At 39.1% G+C, this 19,384-nt stretch overlaps 1 long non-coding RNA gene across 2 annotated transcripts in view; it reads right to left on the bottom strand.

The window, feature by feature from the left end:
- Positions 1 to 694: 694 nt before the first annotated feature.
- Positions 695 to 19,384, bottom strand: part of LOC123571302 (uncharacterized) — a 75,378-nt gene continuing 56,688 nt past the window's right edge. For both annotated transcript variants that reach the window (XR_006695462.2, XR_012429948.1), the window contains one exon: positions 695 to 830. This is a non-coding gene — a long non-coding RNA (uncharacterized lncRNA). The remainder of the gene's footprint in view (positions 831 to 19,384) is intronic.

Here is a 19,384-nt window from a genome sequence, read left to right as displayed (position 1 = left end):
ACAAACTGATGAAAACAACTTTAAGGAGAACGGGACAACTTCAGTGAGCTGAGCTCTTGGGCTGGTGACCGACAGCTACCCTTGCAACATCACCATCATCCCTGCTTTAAAAAAAAAAAAGTATTTGACACCAGCTATCGACAGCAGGATCAATACTTGCTGTAGCAGAGGTCACTGCTGGCAGGTGTCCACCAAACATTGGGATTCCATTTTATTTCAACTGTGTTTGAAAGAAGGGACTGCACTCTAGAGTCCACCAGAGGGAATGCATTGCAGATGAAGAGAATAACATTAAAATGAATTTCACAAAACACAATCTTTGCAGGTCTTACTAGGTTGCAACATTTTAAAGAGTTCTAGGTTTAAATAAGTTTAGGAAATTATTAGCTAACAAGATTCAACTAGTATCTTTGCTGAAGGAATTCTCAGAGCCTTCCCTAGGTGAATGTGTGTTGTGACCCTTTAAGAAGGGGCTTAAATATACAGTGTTTTCCACACTTATTTGACCTCAGAACCCTCTGTTTATGTTTGGTTGGGTTTTTAAATATTTCTAGCTAACAAAATATCTATGTTGTATAATATGATGTTTTGATATATATGTTGTAAAATGATTAAATCAAGCTAATTAACATATCTATCACCTCATACTTAGCACCTTTTTGTGGTGAGACAGTCAAAATCTACTCACTGAGTGCCAGGCACGGTGGCTCATGCTGTAATACCAACACTTTCAGAGGCTGAGGCAGGAGGATCACTTGATCACTTGAGGACAGGAGCTTGAGACCAGCCTGGTAAACATAGAGAAACCTCTTCTTTTTCTGATTTTTTATCTGTATATTAAAAAGAAGTATATATACAGTGTATACATATGTATATACTCACTTAGCAATTTTCAAATATTTATTATTATTACCTCATCACTATGCTATCCAGTAGATGTCCAGAACTTATTCCTCCCATGTAACTGAAACTTTGTTTCAACATCTCCTCATCCTCCTCCCTCCATCCCAGCCCCTTGTAACCACCATTTTACTCTCTGCTTCCATGAGTTCTACTTTTTCATATTCCACATATATGTAAAATCATGCAATATTAGACTTTCCGTGCCTGACTTATTTCACTTAACATAATGACCTCCAGTTCCATCCATGTTGCTGCAAATGATAGGATTTCACTTTTTTAAAAGGTTGAATAGTATTCCATTGTGTATATGTGCCACATTTTCTTTATCCCACCATCTACTGATGAGCACTTAGGTTGAGTCCATAACTGGCTGTTGTGAATAGTGCTGTAATGAATATGGCAGGTGTAAATATCTCTTCCATACACTGACTTTATTTCCTTTAGATATATAACCAGAAGTGGGGTTACCGAAACATACGGAAAAAAAAACTATTTGTTTTTGGAAGAGTATGTCGGATGAATCCACATTGGAAATGCTGTTGCAGAGAATAGGATTCAATGTAAAATAGTATTTTGGACTTGAGTCTTATAGATCACGGATAATGGTACTGTGTTACAAAGCAATTTCTATTTACTAAGCTGCTTTCTGCTGTATAATGCCCATCAATCAGAACAACTCTCATTTGTACTCATTTCAGTGCACATATCATGCAGGCTATTTATATCTTTTTCATGCATTTAATACATTGTCTTCCCTAATACCCTACTTCCAGTCCCCTTGTTTGAACTGTAGCAATGGCCTCTTAACAGGTTCTCATTCCTATCTATGTTGTCTTCTCTTTCGGATTCATCCTGTATGATTCCTAAAGCATAGATTCACTCATGTTACTGCACTGCTCAGAGTGACAATAGCTTTCTTTAAAATGTACATAAAAAATTCTCACTATGGCATTCAATGCCCATCCCACTCAGGCCCTAACCTAATTTTCTTTTGAGTCTCTCCTTCCCCCAATTTACATGATTGTCATACTGGAATCAAATGAGTCCACTTGCTAATCTCCATTTTGCTTGAACCTTAGTGCCTCCATGGTTGTGCTAAATCTGTTCTTTGCTCAGGAAAACACAGCTGAAATACTTCGTCCTCCATGAAGCACTTGCCTAATAACACCTGATGAAAGGGATTACTTTCCCATTTGATCTGAAGCACATTGTAATACTACTAAGAAAACACTTACACTAGTACATCCTATTGTTTATATAAGTGTATGGATGCCACTGGCTAGCTGTGTGAGCTTGGACAAGTCACTTAGCCTCTTTTAGCCTCAGTGTTCTCATTTGAAAAATGGGACAATCATAATATCTACCAACAGGATTGCTGTGAAGATTAAATGAAATAATACATGTACGGCAGCTGCTAGCTTAATCGATGCCACTTTCTCACATAATATTGTAAACTTCCTGATGAAAGTTACTGAGCCTGATTCTCCTATGCATCCCACATACCCAGTTCAAATGCCTGGCCTTGGTAGGCACTTATATTTATTGAGTGAATTACACATGATTGGTCAGGCTTCCTCTCCTTTCCCACTCTGCCCTATTGTGAAGCCAGGGTGAAGTTACCCTGCAGGGTCAAGCACACAGTTCTTCTACCAATGGCTCACCATTATCCTACAGTTTTAAGCACAACTGCTTGGAAGTTCAAGAATAAATTTGGTTCTAATTTTTTAAATAACTCAGAAAAGGGAAAAAAACTCATTAAAACACAAATGAATCTCACTATAGTACTATGTTTCAATCCTGAATCATATCAAAATTAATCAAAATGTCTTCTATAATATTCAGCTATCTGCATTTTTCCTACACTGTCACAATTTTATTTTCAAAGAGAAAATGTTATTCCCTTTGATAAATTGATGAAGACTGCCACCTATTCGCTATTTGACTGAAATGCCATGTATGTGGCATCCTACTCGTACCCACTGAAATCTAGCAAGTTACTTCTGAGAGGCTGCCATTCACCTCAGTTGATCCAGTGAGCTTATCTGGGAATGGGATGCGGATAGGGGTCAGAGATCATTTCTTCTGATACATAGAAAAATATAATTCCATTCTTGCTGAGATACACACAGAAGTGTTTAAAGTAATAAAGTCCTGGTCTAGTCACAAGCCCAAATAATAGAAACACCTCTGTGCTGATTATTCTCTAGCTGAGTTGCCAGATAAAATACAGCATACTGAATGAAATTTGGATATCACAGAAACAATGAAAACTGCTTAGTGTAAGCATGTTCCATGGAATACTTGATACACACTTATACTAAAAATTTATTCTTGTTTATCTGAAATTCAAACTCAACTGCATGCCCTGTATTTGTATTTGCTAAATATGTCTACTCTACTTCAGTGCTCCCTTCCCTATATACTCTCCATTCTCAGGACATCCAGCTCTATGCCCTGGAGGCTGACCACAGTTGCAAATCTTGGGCTCCCTTTTCCCCTGGCTTGTGTTTTAGTTTGTTCAATGGGAAGTAGTAAAATAGGATCTAAGAGTGGAAGGAAAAAGAAGCCAGTCACTTATCCCTTATCCTCGTGGTTCTGGCAGTGACTACATTCATCACTGGCCACAAATCCTGCCTGGTAGCCTCTCTTCTGTGGCTCCAAGTTCTCTCAAGATTCCCATAATTCCATTTCCTTCACCTTCACGCTTAGGGAAGGAAAGGTTTCTCACGGTTACAGATTCCTAGTGCTTTGGCATCCTGTGATGTTTCCTTAACCCTGACCATAAATTTGTAACTAGTCTCTTCAATGATTTGCAACTAAACTCTTTGATTGTGTCCTTTGTTTCCCAGATGATACAACATTTTTTAAAATTAATTTACTTTTTAAAACTTTTAGGTTCAGGGGTACATGTACAAGTTTGTTACATAGGTAAATTTGTGTCATGGGGTTTGTCGTACAGATTATTTCATCATGCAGGTAATAAGCATAGTGCCCAATAGGCAGGTTTTTTTTTTGTTTGTTTTTTGTTTTGTTTTTTTTTTGTTTTTATTTTTTTGCTGTTCTCACCCTCCTTCCACCTTCCACCCACAAGTAGGCTGTAGTATCTATTTTTCCCTTCTTTGTGTCCATGTGTACTCAATGTTTAATTCCCCCTTATGAGTGAGAACTTGTATTTGGTTTTCTGCTTCTGTGTTTGCTTGCTTAGGATAATGGCTTCCAGCTCCATCCATATTGCTACGAAGGACATGATCTAATTCTTTTTATGGCTGTGTAGTATTCCATTGAGTATATGTACCACATTATCTTAATGCAGTCTATCATTTGTGGGCATTTAGGTTGATTCCATGTCTTTCCTATTGTGAATAGTGCTGTGATGAACATACACATGCATGTGTCTTTGTGGTAGAACAATTTATATTCCTTTGAGTATATACCTAATAATGAAATTGCTGGTTAGAATGGTAGTTCTATTTCAAGTTCTTTGAGAAATTATCAAACTGCTTTAAACAGTGGCTGAACTAATTAATATTCATGCCAGCAGTGTACAAGCATTCCCTTTTCTCCACAACTTTGCCAGCTCTGTTATTTTTTGCCTGCTCAATGGTAGCCATTGTGACTGGTGTGAGGCAGTAAGTGTCTCATTGTGGTTTTGATTTGCATTTCTCTAATGTTGGGTGATGTGGAGCATATTTTCATCTGCTTGTTGACCGACTGTATGTCTTCTCTCAAAAAGTGTCTGTTAATCTCCTTTGCCCACTCTGTTATGGTGTTATTTTTTGCTTGTTCATTCATTTGAATTCCTTATAGATGCTGCCTACTAGACCTTTGTCAGATGGATAGTCTGCAAATATTTTCTCCCATTCTGTAGGTTATCTGTTTACTCTATTAATAGTTTCTTTTGCTGTGCAGAAGCTCTTTAGTTTAATTAGGTACCATTTGTAAATTTTTGGTTTGGTTGTAACTGCTTTTGGCATCTTTGTCATGAAATCTTTGCCAGGGGCTATGTTCAGAATGGTATTTCATAGGTTTTAGTCAAGGTTTTTATAGTTTTATGTTTTGCATTCAAGTCCTTATCTTGAGTTGATTTTTGTATATGGTGAAACGAAAGGGTTCAGTTTCAATTTTCTGCATATGGCTAACCAGTTATCCCAGCACCATTTATTAAACATGGAGTCCTTTTCCCATTGCCTGTTTTTGCCAACTTTGTTGAAGGTCAGATGATTGTAGGTGTGTAGTTTTATTTCTGAGTCCTCCATTCTGTTTCATTGATCTATGTGTCTGTTTTTGTAGCAGCGCCATGCTGTTTTGGATACTGTAGCCTTGTAGTATAAGTTTGAAGTCCAGTAATGTGAGATCTCCAGCTTTGATCTTTTTGCTTAGAATTGTTTTGGCTATTTGGGCTCTATTTTTGTTCCACATGAATTGTAGAAAGTTTTTTTCTAATTCTGTGTAAAACTTTGTTGCTAGTTTGATAAGAATAGCATTGATTCTGTAAATTGCTTTGGGCAGAATGGACATTTTAACAGTATTGATTCTTCCTATCCATGAGCATGGAAATTTTTTTTTATTTGTTTGTGTCATCTCTGACTTATTTCAGCAGTGTTTTCTAATTCTGTTTGTAGATATTTTACATGTCTCTGGTTAGCTGTATTCCTAGGTATTTGATTTGTTTGTGGATATTGTGAATGGAATTGCATTTTTGATTTGGCTCTCAGCTTGGACATTGTTGGTGTATAGAAATATTACTAATTTTTGTACATAAACTTTGTTGAAGTTGTTTATCAGATCTAGAAACTTTTGGTCAGAGACCATACCATTCTCCAGGTATGGAATCATATCATCTGCAAACAGAGATGGTTTGACTTCGTCTCTTCCTTTTTGGATGCCTTTTATTTCTTTCTCTTGCCTGATTGCTCTGGCAAGGACTTCCAGTACTATGTTGAATAGGAGTGGTGAGAGTGGGCATCCTTGTCTTTTTCCAGTTCTCAAGGGGAATGCTTTCAGCTTTTGTCCATTCAGTATGATGTTGGCTGTTAATTTGTCAGCGATGGCTCTTACTATTTTGAGGTATATCCTTTCAATGCCTAATTTGTTGAAGTTTGTTAATATGAAGGGCTGTTAATATTTTTTCAAAAAGCTTCTGCATTTATTGAGATGGTCATGTGGTTTTTGTTTTTTCTTCTGTTTATGTGATGGATCACATATATTGATTTGCATATGTTGAACTAACCTTGCATCCTAGTGATAAAGCCTACTTGATCGTGGTGAATTAGGGTTTCTTTGGTTTTTTTGTTTTTTATTTTTGTTTGTTTGTTTGTTTGTTAGACAGAGTTTCACTCTTGTCACCCAGGCTGGAGTGCAATGGCATGATCTCGACTCACTGCAACCTCCGCCTCCTGGGTTCAGGAGATATTCCTGCCCCAGCCTACCAAGTAGCTGGGATTACAGGCGCCTGCCACCAAGCCCAGCTAATTTTTGTGTTTTTAGTAGAGACAGGGTTTCACCATATTGGCCAGGCTGGTCTTGAAGTCCTGACCTCAGGTGATCCACCTGCCTCAGCCTCCCAAAGTGCTGGGATTACAGGCATGAGCCACTGCGCCTGGCTGGTGGATTAGCTTTTTGTTGTGCTGCTGGATTTCGTTTTTAAAGAATTTTGTGAGGAATTTTGCATCTACATTCATCAAGATATTGGCCTGAAGTTTTCTTTTTTTGTTGTGTCTCTGCCAGGTTTTGGTATCAGAATGATGCTGGCCTCATAGAATGCATTAAGGAGGAATGTTTCCTCCTCAATTTTTTCGAATAGTTTCAGTAGAAATGGTACCCACTCTTCTTTATGTATCTGTCATTTGGCTGTGAATCCATCTGGTTCAGGAGTTTTTGTGGTTGGCAAGACTGTCATTACTGGATCTATTTTGGAACTCGTTATTGGTCTGTTCAAGATTTCAGTTTCTTCCTGGTTCAATCTTGGGAGTTTGTGTGTTTCCAGGAATGTATCCATTTCTTCTAGGTTTTCGAGTTTCTGTGCATAGAGGTGTTTCTAATAGTCTCTGAGAGTTTTTTGTATTACTGTGGAGACCGTGGTAAATCCTTTGTCATTTCTGATTGTGTTTATTTGGATCTTCTCTCTCTCTCTGTGTTTTTTTTTTTTTTCTTTTGAGACAGAGTCTCGCTCTGTTGCTTAGGATGGAGTGCAGTGGCATGACCTCGGCTCACTGCAAACTTCATCTCCTGGGTTCAAGTGATTCTCCTGTCTCAGGCTTCTGAGTAGCTGGGATTACAGGCATGCGCCACCACACCCAGCTAATTTTTGTACTTTTAGTAGAGATGGGGTTTCACCATGTTGGCCAGACTGGTCTCAAACTCCTGACCTCAAGAGGTCCACCCACCTCAGCCTCCCAAAGTGTTGGGATTACAGGCATGAGCCACCACGCCTGGCCTCTTTTTTCTTTATTACTCTAGCTAGTGGTTTATCAATCTTATTTATTCTTTCAGTGAACCAAGTTATGGTTTCATTGATCTTTTGTATGGTTTTTCTCATCTCAGTTTCATTCCATTCAACTCTGATTTTGTTTATTTTTTATCTTCTGCTAGCTTTGGGGTTGGTTTGCTCTTGTTTTTCTAGTTCCTCTATGTGTGATGTTAGGTTGTTAACTTGAGATTTTTTTAACTTTTGATGTGGAGGTTTAGCGCTATAATATTTCCTCTTAACACTGCTTTAGTTGTGTCCCAGAGATTCTGGTAAGTTGTCTCTTTGTTTTCATTAGTTTCAAACACTTTCTTGATTGCTGCCTTAATGTCATTGTTTACCCAAAAGTCATTCAGGAGCAAATTGTTTAATTTCTGTGTAAATGTATGGTTTTGGGTGATCTTCTTAGTATTGATTTCCGTTTTTATTGCACTGTGGTCCAAGAGTATGGTTGGTATAATTTTTTTTTTCTTTTCTTTGAATTTGCTGAGAATTGCTTTGTGGATGATTGTGTGGTTGATTTTAGAGTATGTTCCATGTGCGGATGGGAAGAATGTATATTCTGTTGTTTTTGAGTGGAGAGTTCTGTAGATGTCTATTAGGTCGATTTGGTCGTGTCAAGTTTAGGTCCCAAATATCTTTGTGTGTTTTTTGCCTTGATGATCTTTCTAATGCTTCAGTGGTGTGTTGAAGTCTCTCACTATTATTGTGTGGTTATCTAAATCTCTTCATAGGTCTCTAAGAACTTGTTTTATGAACCTGGGTGCTCCTTTGTTAGGTACATATATATTTAGGGTAGTTAGGTCTTCTCGTTGAACTCTTTGCCATTATGTAATGCCCTTCTTTGTCCTTAATTGTTATTTGTTTAAAGTCTGTTTTTTTCTGATATAAGAATAGTGAGTCGTGCTATTTTTTGTTTTCTTTTTGCTTGGCAGATTTTTCTCTATCCCTTTGCTTTGAGCATATGAGTGTCATTGCATGTGATATGGGTATCTTGAAGATAACAAACACTTGGGCCTTGCTTCTTTATTCAGCTTACCACTCTGTGCCTTTTAAGTGGGGGCATTTAGCCTGTTTATATTCAAGGTTAATGTTGATATGTGCAGATTTGATCCTGTCATTGTGCTGTTAGCTTGTTATTATGAAGACTTGATTGTGTCGTTGCTTTACAGTGTCAATTGTCTATGCACTTAAATGTGGTTTTTGTGTTAGCCAGTAATAGTCTTTCCTTTCCATATTTAGCACTCCCTTCAGGAGCTCTTGTAAGGCAGGTCTGGTGATAATGAAATCCCTTTGAATTTGCTTGTCTGAAAAGGATCTTATTCTTGGTTGGAATTTCTCTTACTTAAGAATGCTGAATATAGCCCCCCAATCTCTTCTGGCTTGTAGAGTTTCTGCTGAAAGGACCACTGTTAGCCTGATGGGCTTCCCTTTGTAGGTGGTTTTAACATTTTTTCTTTCATTTCAACCTTGGAGAGTCTGGTGACTATTTAACTCAGGGATTGTCATCTTGTATGGTATCTCACAGGGTTTCTATGCATTTCCTGAATCTGAATGTTGTCCTCTCTAATGAGCTTGGAGAAATGTTTGGGTCAGTATCCTCAAATATGTTTTCCACGTTGCTTGCTTTCTCTCCCTGTCTTCAGGGACACCAATGAGTCATAGGTTTCATCTCTTCATATAATTTCACATTTCTTGGAGGTTTTTCATTCATTTTTATTATTTTTTCTTTATTTTTGTCTGACTGCGTTGATTTGAAAAACCTATCTTTGAGCTCTGAGATTCTTTCCTCAGCTCGGTCTATTCTGCTATTAATACTTGTGATTGTATTATTAAATTCTTGTAGTGAGTTTTTTTTAACCTCTATCAGATCAATTTGGTTCTTCCTTAAAATGACTATCTCGTCTTTCAGCTCTTGTATTATCTAATTGGATTCCTTAGATTCCTGAATTGGGACTGGGTTTCATTTCTCTTGAATCTCAATTATCTTTGTTCCTATACAAATGCTGAATTCTATGTCTGTCATTTCAGCCCTTTCAGCCTGGTTCAGAACCATTGCATGGGAAACTAGCATGGTCATTAGGAGGTAAGAAGACACTCTAGACTTTTGAGTTGCCGGAGTTCTTTCCCTGGATCTTTTTCATCTGTGTGGAATGATGTTCCTCTCATCATTGAAGTTGCTGCCCTTTAGATAGAGTATTTTACTTTTATATTATTTGATGCCCTTGAGAGTTTTATTGTCATATAACATGAGTTCAGTTCACTGGCTTTGTTTCGGTAAAATTTCAGGAAGCCAAGCTTGAGTTCATCACTGCTAGAATATGTGTTGTAACCTTAGGGGACTAGTAATGGGCCCTGGGCTTTGATCTCTGGCCCCTTGAGGTTAGGAACCTGCTGCACTGCAGGGACTGAGGTGTTCCCGATCCACTGGTAGCAACACTCTGATGGTGGTGATGGGGAGGTGCCAGCCAAAGCTCTTTGTAGGGTCAGTGACAGAAGGATCCATGCTCCTACGTGTGTGCCAATAGCAGTAATGGTGCAGCAGGGTGCACATGCATTGGCGGGGACGGGACAGCAGCAGGGGTGAGGCAGCAACATCCATGCATTCATGTTCACGCCAGTTATGGGACAGATGTGGTTGTGGGTGCCAGTAAAGCAGTGGGGGAGGTGCACCATGGATGAGTGTGCACCAGCAAGTGGCAGGGGAAGGCTACAGTTGGGGGAAGATGTGGGTCAGTGGGTGTGCACCAATGGGGGCCATTCTGCTGGAGCTCTCCGACAATTATGTGCAGTCTGCTGCTGAAGCAGTTATAATGATGACCCCTAGGAAGTACTCTGGTTGGGCATCTGAGGCTACACTACAAGTGGGTATGGCTAGGCTGGGGCTCCGGGAGAGATTGGCAGAGAGGGGTTTGCTCAGAATGGACTGGCTCCATCCCATGGGCAAGACAACCATGTTCTGTCTAGTCTAGTCTAACAGTCACCAAAGGCCAAAGCCACCTAGAGGAGCATGGCAAGCCTTGGGGTAATGGGTGTCCATGACTATGCTCCAATGCAACCATTCCCATGCCAAACCCTCTGAGCTCTGCACAGGCTGGAACCCTTTCTCTGTCACCTCTCCAAACAGCTCTCCCTGCCAGCTCATCTGTCCATAGGGGTTGTGGGGTCTCCTGCAGCTAGGATTCTGGAGGTCTGTGATGAAAGCAGGCTACTCCTCATCTGTTTAACTCACCTTTTCCCTAGAAGCTGGTGGGGACCAGGAATGTGTCCCAGTGCTCAACAACCCTGTGTAGGATTCTCAGCTTCCTATCCATTTAGCCTAGGGTCTATGTCTTCCCTCAATCCACTCTCAAGGCCTACCCTCAGAAGATCTGCTCAGTGTGTGCCAATCTTCCAGATGGTCTAGTCTCTCGGTGGGAGATGTTCTTCCTGGCTGTGTCTAGGTGAACATCTTGGCTTGCAATCTAATACAATCTTCAAATGACACAGAATACAAATCTAACAATATGAATGTACCTGTCACTTTGGGTCCACCCATTAAGGAATAGGCTCAAATCATACTATTATCTAGTTTACATAAAATTTCATCTTGGTAAGGCAAGGAAATGGGTGAAATATAGATTGCCTCCCCAATGGGAGAGGTAGGGTTTTTCTAGCTTGTGTGACACAAATAGCAAAATCTGGTACTCCCCTTCTTCTTTCTGGATTGTTCCAGTATAGCTGTGGATCAGACTTTTCTCTTTGTTGTTACTTACTCCCTTTGATTGAATATTTTCTCCTGCATCCATGGCAGGATCCCCAGCCAGTGTAGAGACTTGGTTGGCATCTTTCTTATACTGCAGGGACTAAAAGTATTTGAGTGGGACACATGTGACTGATGTCATTCTTTCTGCATCCCACTGTTCCCCTCCAACTTATGTGTTATTTTCTACCGTACTTTCCAGTTCCAACTCTGCTATGTCCTATAGCTTTACAAAACCAGAGTGAGTGGTGCTGAGGTCAGGAGTATAAGTACCTGCCTTAGGCACTGTTCCTTATACAACAAAAGTGCTAAATATTTTTTCTTCTTCACTAAAAGGATGAAAAAAATTTTCACCTTGAATTTATTAAAAAGCTCATCCAAGAAAAGTACTGCCATTGAGCAAGGTTAGTGATGACAATAGCCCCATAATATTCAGTCACTTAATGCATCCCATGATGTCCAGGAATATTGGTGGCAGTCCGTGCGTTGGCAGCTGCTGTCTGCTGCATGTGGCACTCTGACAGTGAGATGAGATGCTTACAAGCCTGTCCAGGCACTACAAACTCTAGAAGCCTGAAGATCTCTCAGGTCCTCTAGGCATCATCAAGAAGGAGTCTGAGGAGCTCTCTCCTTATCTCAATAGAGGTAAGCCCTTTCTGCAGAAAAGAAAATCTTCCTGTGGAAGACCATGTCCACTAAGGTTCTCTATTAAAGGAATAGAGTTTTCATTCAGTCATCTCAGCACTGTCTTAGCCACATCCATGATATATACTCACTCATTCCCTCATTCATTTATTCACTCATTCATTCATTTATTTAATACACATGCATTGAGTATCTAATATGTGCCAAGTACCATGCTAAGTACTGCAATGCAGAGACAAATTTTGACCTTGTTCCTAAATGACTCATATTTTAGTAAATAGATGGATATGTGCACAAAGACAGGCAAAAGAATGTCTTATGTATGTTGACAGCTGTCCATGCAGGGAATAGCAACACAAAAGAGCCAGCACATTTTAGATGAAATTTTAGAGACAGGACTTTTTGGAAGCAAGTTGTGGAAGTTGAGTAGAAGGTCACATGACAGACTCTGTTGGCAGAGGCAGCAGAGTGAGCAGAGGCAGGAGTCATAAAGCAGCCAGGTGGGCACTAGCATCTGTATGTATCACAGTATGTATAGGGAGAGTGTGCATTTAGGAAAGGGTGTGAGCTGGGAAGGTAGGCAAGAGGACCTCATCTGGAAGTCCCTGTGTGTCATACTAAAGAATTTGAACTTGAAAATAATAATTAAAATAATAAGAGAAAACACTTTTGTGGTTCTTAATATATGATAGGCACTGTTCTAAGTGCTTTGCATGTAATAACCTCAAAATAACCCTGTGAGATAAATAATATTTTTATTCTCATATTACAGATGAGGAAACTGAAACACAGAAAAGTTAAATGACTTGTGCAAGTTCACACAGCTCTTAAGTGGCACAGCTGGAATTCCAGTCCCTTTGTTCCTGTTGACAGATTGTCAGCAGTCCCCTGCTTGTTGACAGTCCTGACAGCTTCCTCCTCTGTTTACAATTTGACACCTGCCACTTTGAACAGGAGAATTTATATCTGTTCTCTGGTGTGCCTGGCCAAGAGATACTCTTTGCATGTTTTTGCAGTGGTTATTACACCACTGACTTTCCCTGTTCCAGACCCTAATCAGGCTCTCAGGCTTTCATCTTGGCCCAAAACCACTGGCTGGTCAACTGGCCTTATCCTTTGTGAGAAAGAAATTTGGACATTTTTCTATGAATGAGATTCCCCAGGAATTCTTGTCATCATAGCAACAAGGATAAATTGCCAGCTGCCTTCTAATCCTTGGCCTGATGAACATGGCAGTGACCAAGAAAAACACAGACTCTGAAACTTGTGCTGACCCTCTTTCCTCAATTGAGGGAAGAGAGGTAAAGCTGTTTACCCTGTGCTGGCGGGGGCTGAAGCATTCTCAGTTCTGCCCTCCTACTTTTCTGTAGAAAGGAAAATAGGGGCAGCATAGTTAAACCGACTCTATTCTTTTAAACAGCCTCAACTCATTGTGGATACCTAGAAGACATGATTTGGTGTGGAGCAAGGAACTGGAAAGAAAGCAATTTGTGTGTTACTTAGGTCAAAAATGGACACTGTTAATAATAATGATTGCTAACAATTGCTCACCACGTACCAAGCACTATGCTAAGCACTTTACAGATATTATTATTTTTATTTAATCCCCACAAAAATTATGCAAGGTAGATATTATGATTATGTCCAACCTCAGTTTTCTCACTATATATTAATAATAATACAGCTCAGTAATCTGTCAGGAAGCAGAAGGCACAATTGGTACAAGTCAACTGTGAAGAGTAGAAGTGCTATGAAGGCCTATTCTTATGTGGTAGTAATTAGAGTAGGCAAGAAAGAGTGTGGGTAGGCCTCTTAAAACAAACGAGGTACACCAAGTGTAACAATAGCAATAGCTACTTTCTATATCTGCTGTTACTGGGGGTGGGGGAGGGAAGACCTTCACTGAGGAAAAAAATGTTGAACAAAATTTAGCTTAGACTTTCAAAATAGATATTTTCTTTTATTTTGGATTGATTGATGGAATATCATAAGAACATTTAACATTAGATCTTCTCTCTTAGCAAATTTTTAAAACTGGTACCTAAAAAGTAGTTTGAAAGGTTCTCAATTTCTATTCCCATCTATAGGGGGGAAGAGAAGGAGCTAACCCTTAGAGAAGCTTTAGGGAAGTTCTTATTGTTTTCATACAGGAAATAATAATTACTTGGATTTCTGTAACAATACAAGTCTTCATGTAGTAAGGCCTAATATTTCATGTGTTTCCTTCCTCCATATCTTCAAGCCTCACAGGACACCAATGTCCTAACCACGAATTCTACTGCTTTCACCAGTGACCCCCACCCAGTGGCAAAGGCTTACCATCTGGACGATTTTCCTAAAAGTCTCAAACTAATGGATTTCACCTCTCTTCCAGCATGGGAAATTATTCAAATAAATCAATCATATATTCCCAGGGGAGCCAGAAGTCATCCCATAGCTCCTGCTTGTTCATTCTATTCCCAAGTACAACCTGATGGGGCCAAGAATAACATACACTATCGTCCTTAGGCCTATCTGATTAATAAAGTTCTGCTTGAGTTCTTCTTTTTTAACATTTATTTTAGATTCTGGGGTACATGTGAAGGTTTGTTACGTAGATTAACTTGTGTCCTGTGGATTTGATGTACAGATTATTTCGTCACCCAGGTATTAAGCCCATTACCCAATAGTTATCTTATCTGACCCTCTCCTTTCTCCCACCCTCCATCCTCAAGTAGATCCCAGTGTTTGTTGTTTCCTTCTTTGTGTTCATAAGTTCTCATCATTAGGTCCAACTTATAAGTGAGAACAAGCAGTATTTGGTTTTATATTCCTGTTGAGTTTGCTAGGGATAAAAGCCTCCAGCTCCATTCATGTTCCTGCAAAAGACATAATCTTGTTCTTTTTTATGGCTGAATAGTATTCCGTGGTATATATGTACCACATTTTCTTCATCCAATCTGCTATTGATGGAAATGTAGGTGTATTTCATGTCTTTGCTATTGTGAATAGTGCTGCAATGAACATTTACATGCATATGTACTTATGGTAGGATGATTTATATTCTTCTTGGTATCATGTACAGTCATAGGATTGCTGGGCCAAATGATAGTTCTGCTTTTAGCTCTTTGAGGAATTGCCCTACTGCTTTCCACAATGGTTGAATTAATTTACATTCCCACCAACAGTGTATAAGTGCTCCCTTTTCTCCACAACTTTGCCAACATGTGTTATTTTTTAACATTTTAGTAGTAGCCATTTTGAGTGATGTGAGATGGTATCTTATTGTGGTTTTGCTTTGCATTTCTATTTTGTTTATTGATGTGGAGTATATTTTCATATCCTTTTGGTCACATGTATGTCTTCTTTTGAAAAAGTATCTGTTCATGTCTTTTGCCCACTTTTTAATAAGATTATTTTTTTCTTATAAAATTTTTAAGTTCCTTATAGATACTGGATATTAGACCTTTGTTAGATGAATAGTTTGCAAAAATTTTCTCCCATTCTGTAGGTTGTTTGTTGACTCTGTTGATAGTTTATTTTGCTGTGCAGAAGCTCTTAAGTTTAATTAGATCCCACTTGTCAATTTTTGCTTTTGTCATGATTCTTTTCATGTCTTTCCTCGTGAAATCTTTTCCTGTTTCTAGGCCGGGCGCGGTGGCTCAAGCCTGTAATCCCAGCACTTTGGGAGGCCGAGACGGGTGGATCACGGGGTCAGGAGATCGAGACCATCCTGGCTAACACGGTGAAACCCCGGCTCTACTAAAAAATACAAAAAACTAGCCGGGCGAGGTGGCGGGCGCCTGTAGTCCCAGCTACTCCGGAGGCTGAGGCAGGAGAATGGCGTGAACCTGGGAGGCGGAGCTTGCAGTGAGCTGAGATCTGGCCACTGCACTCCAGCCTGGGCGACAGAGCGAGACTCCGTCTCAAAAAAAAAAAAAAAAAAAATCTTTTCCTGTTTCTATGTCCAGGATGGTATTACCTAGGTTGTCTTCCAGTAATTTTATTGTTTTGGGTTTTATATTTCAGTCTTTAATCCATCTTGAGTTGATTTTTTTTATATGCTGTAAGGAAAGAGTCCAGTATCGATCTTCTGCATATAGTCAGTTATCCCAGCACCATTTATTGAATATGGAGTCTTTTTCCTATTGCTTATTTTTGTCAGCTTTGCTGAAAATCAGATGGTCATAGGTGTGTGGCCTTATTTCTAGGCTCTCTAGTCTGTTCCATTGGTCTATGTGCTTGTTTTTTGTTTGTTTGTTTGTTGCTAGTACCATGCTGTTTTAGTTATTATAACCCTGTAGTATTGTTTGAAGTCAGGTCATGTGATGCCTTCAGTTTTGTTCTTTTGGCTTAGGATTGCCTTGGCTATTTGGGCTCTTTTTTGAATTTTTAAAAGCTTTGAGAAATAGTTCTGTGAAAAATGTCATTGGTAGTTTCATAGAAATAGCATTGAATCTGTAAATTACTTTGAGCAGTATGGCCATTTTCATGATATTGATTCTCCCAATCCATGAGCATGGAATGTTATTCATTTGCTTGTGTCTTCTGATTTATTTGGGCAGTGCTTGTAGTTCTCCTTGAAGGGGTCCTTCACTTCCCTTGTTAGCTGTCTTCCTAAGTATTTTGTTCTTTTTGTAGCAATTGTGAATGGGAGTTCATTCATGATTTGGCTTTCTGCTTGCCTATTTTTGGTATATAGGAATGCTTGTGATTTTTGCACATCGATTTTGTATCCTGAGATTTTGCTGAAGTTGCTTATCAGCTTAAGAAGCTTTTGGGCTGAGATGACAGGGTTTTCTAGCTATAGGATCATGTCATCTGCAAACAAAATTAATTTAACTTCCTCTCTTCATATTTAAATACCCTTTATTTCTTCACCTTGCCCAATTGCCCTGGCCAGGATTTCCAATATTGTGTTGAATAGGAATGGTGAGAGAGGTCATCATTGTCTTGTTCTGATTTTCAAAGGGAATGCTTCCAGCTTTTGCCCATTCAGTATGATATTGGCTGTGGGTTTGTCATATATGGCTCTTATTATTTTGAGGTAGATTTCTTCAATACCTAGTTTATTGAGAGTTTTTAACATAAAGTGACGTTGAATTTCATCAAAGGCCTTTTCTGCATCTATTGAGATATGTCATTTTTGTCTTTGGTTTTATGTGATAAATCATATTTATCAATTTCTATATGTTGAACCAGCCTTGCATCTCAGGGATAAAGCCTTGGATCAATCAATACTTGATTGTGGTGGATAAGCTTTTGGATGTGCTGCAGGATTCAGTTTGCCAGTATCCTGTTGAGGATTTTTGCATTGATGTTCATCAAAGGTATTGGCCTGAACTTTTCTTTTCTTTTCTGCTCTTTTCCTTCCTTCCTTCCTTCCTTCCTTCCTTCCTTCCTTCCTTCCTTCCTTCCTTCCTTCCTTCCTTCCTTCCTTCCTTCCTTCCTTCCTTCCTTCCTCCGTTGCTCCTTCCCTCCCTCTCTCTCTCTCTCTTTCTCTCATTCTCTCTTTTTTTTTCTCTCTCTCTCTCTTTCTCTCTTTCTCTCTTTCTTTCTTTCGTTCGTTTGTTCGTTTATTCGTTCGTGGTTTTTTTTTGGAGATTTACTCTTGTTGCCCAGGCTGGAGTGCAATGGCACAATCTCAGCTCACCACAACCTCTGCCTCCCGGGTTCAAGCGATTCTCCTGTCTCAGCCTCCCAAGTAGCTGGGATTACAGGCATGCACCACCACGCCCAGCTAATTTTGTATTTTTAGTAGAGATGGGGTTTCTCCATGTTGGTCATGCTGGTCTCAAACTCCTGACCTCAGGTGATCCACCTGCCACGGCCTCCAAAAGTGCTGGGATTACAGGCATAAGCCACCATGCCCAGCAGTTTTTTGTTGTTGTTATTGTTGTATCTCTGCCAGGTTTTGATATTAGCATGATCTTGGCCTCATAGAACAAGTTAGGGAAGTGTCCCTCCTTTTTAATTTTTTGGAATAGTTTCAGTATAAATGGTACACCTTTTCTTTGTACCTCTGGTAGAATTCAGCTGTAAATCCATCTGGTCCTGAGCCTGTTCTGGTTAGTAGGCTATGTATTACTATCTCAATTTCAGAACTCATTATTGGTCTGTTCAGGGACTCCATTTATTCCTGGTTCAGTCTTGGGAGGGTGTGTGTGTCCAGGAATTTATCCATTTCTTCGAAATTTTCTAGTTAATGTGCATCAAGGTGTTTATAGTATTCTTTGATGGTTGTTTGTATTTCTGTGGGGACAATGGTGATATCCTTATTATTTCTGATTGTGTTTACTTGACTCTTTTCTCTTTTCTTTTTTATTGGTCTAGCCAGCAATCTGTCTATTTTATTAATTTTTTCGAAATGACAGCTCCAGGATTCATTGATTTTTTGAAGGGATTTTCGTGTCTCTATCTCCTTCAGTTCTCCTTTGATCTTGGTTATTTCTTGTCTTCTGCTAGCTTTGGGTTTTTATTTTTGACTCTCTAGTTCTTTTAGTTGTGATGGTAGGTTGCTAAGTTGAGATCTTTGTAGCTTTTTGATGTGGGCATTTAGTGCTATAAATTTCCCTCTTAACACTGGTTTAGCTGCATCCCAGATATTCTGCTACATCTGCTTGTTCTCATTGGTTTCAAAAAACTTTTTTATTTCTGCCCTAATTTCGTTATTTACCCAGGAGTCATTCAGGAGCAGATTGTTAAATTTCCATGTAGTTATGTGGTTTTGAGTGAGTTTCTTAATCTTGATTTCTAATTTGATTGCTCTGTGGTCTGAAAAACTGTTTGTTATGATTTCAGTTATTTTGCATTTGTGGAGGAGTGTTTTACTTCCAATTATGTGATCAATTTTAGAGTAAGTGCCATGCGGCAATAAGAAGAATGTATATTCTGTTGTTTTTATGTGGAGAGTTCTGTAGATATCTATCAAGTCCACTTGATCCAGAGCTGAATTCTGGTCCTGAATATCTTTGTTAATTTTCTGTCTCAGTGATATAATATTGTCAGTGGGGTGTTAGAGTCTCCCACTATTATTGTGTGTGAGTCTAAGTCTCTTTGTAGGTCTTTCAGAACTTGCATTATGAATCTGGGTGCTCCTGTATTGGGTGCACAGATTTAGAATTGTTAGCTCTTCTTGTTGAATTGAACCATTTACCATTATGTAATATCCTTCTTTGTCTTTTTGATCTTTGTTGGTTTAAAGTCTGTTTTGTCAGAAACTAGGATTGTGACCCCTGCTTTTTTTCTGCCTTCCATTTGCTTGGCAAATTTTCCTCCATCCCTTTATTGAGCCTATGTGTGTCTCTGCACATGAGATGGGTCTCTTCAATACAGCACACCAATGGGTCTTGGCTCATTATCCAGCTTACCATTCTGTATACTTTAACTGGGGTATTTAGCCCATTCACATTTAAGGTTAATATTGTTATTTGTAAATTTGATCCTGTCATCATGATGCTGGATGGTTATTTTGCAGACTTGTTGATGTAGTTGCTTCATAGTGTCACTGGTCTCTGTACTTCAGTATGTTTTTGTTGTGATGTTTTTCAGGTGGTATGATTTAATGTCTTGCTTTTTATTTTTTTCTGTATCTGTTGTATGTTTTTTGATTTGAGGTTTCCATGAGGCTTGCACATACTATCTTATAA

This window comes from Macaca fascicularis, chromosome X (genome assembly GCF_037993035.2).
Source record: "Macaca fascicularis isolate 582-1 chromosome X, T2T-MFA8v1.1".
Classification (NCBI taxonomy): Eukaryota; Metazoa; Chordata; class Mammalia; order Primates; family Cercopithecidae; genus Macaca; species Macaca fascicularis.
Note: the sequence above shows the minus strand (reverse complement) of the source record. Positions and strands in the feature narration are given on the sequence as shown.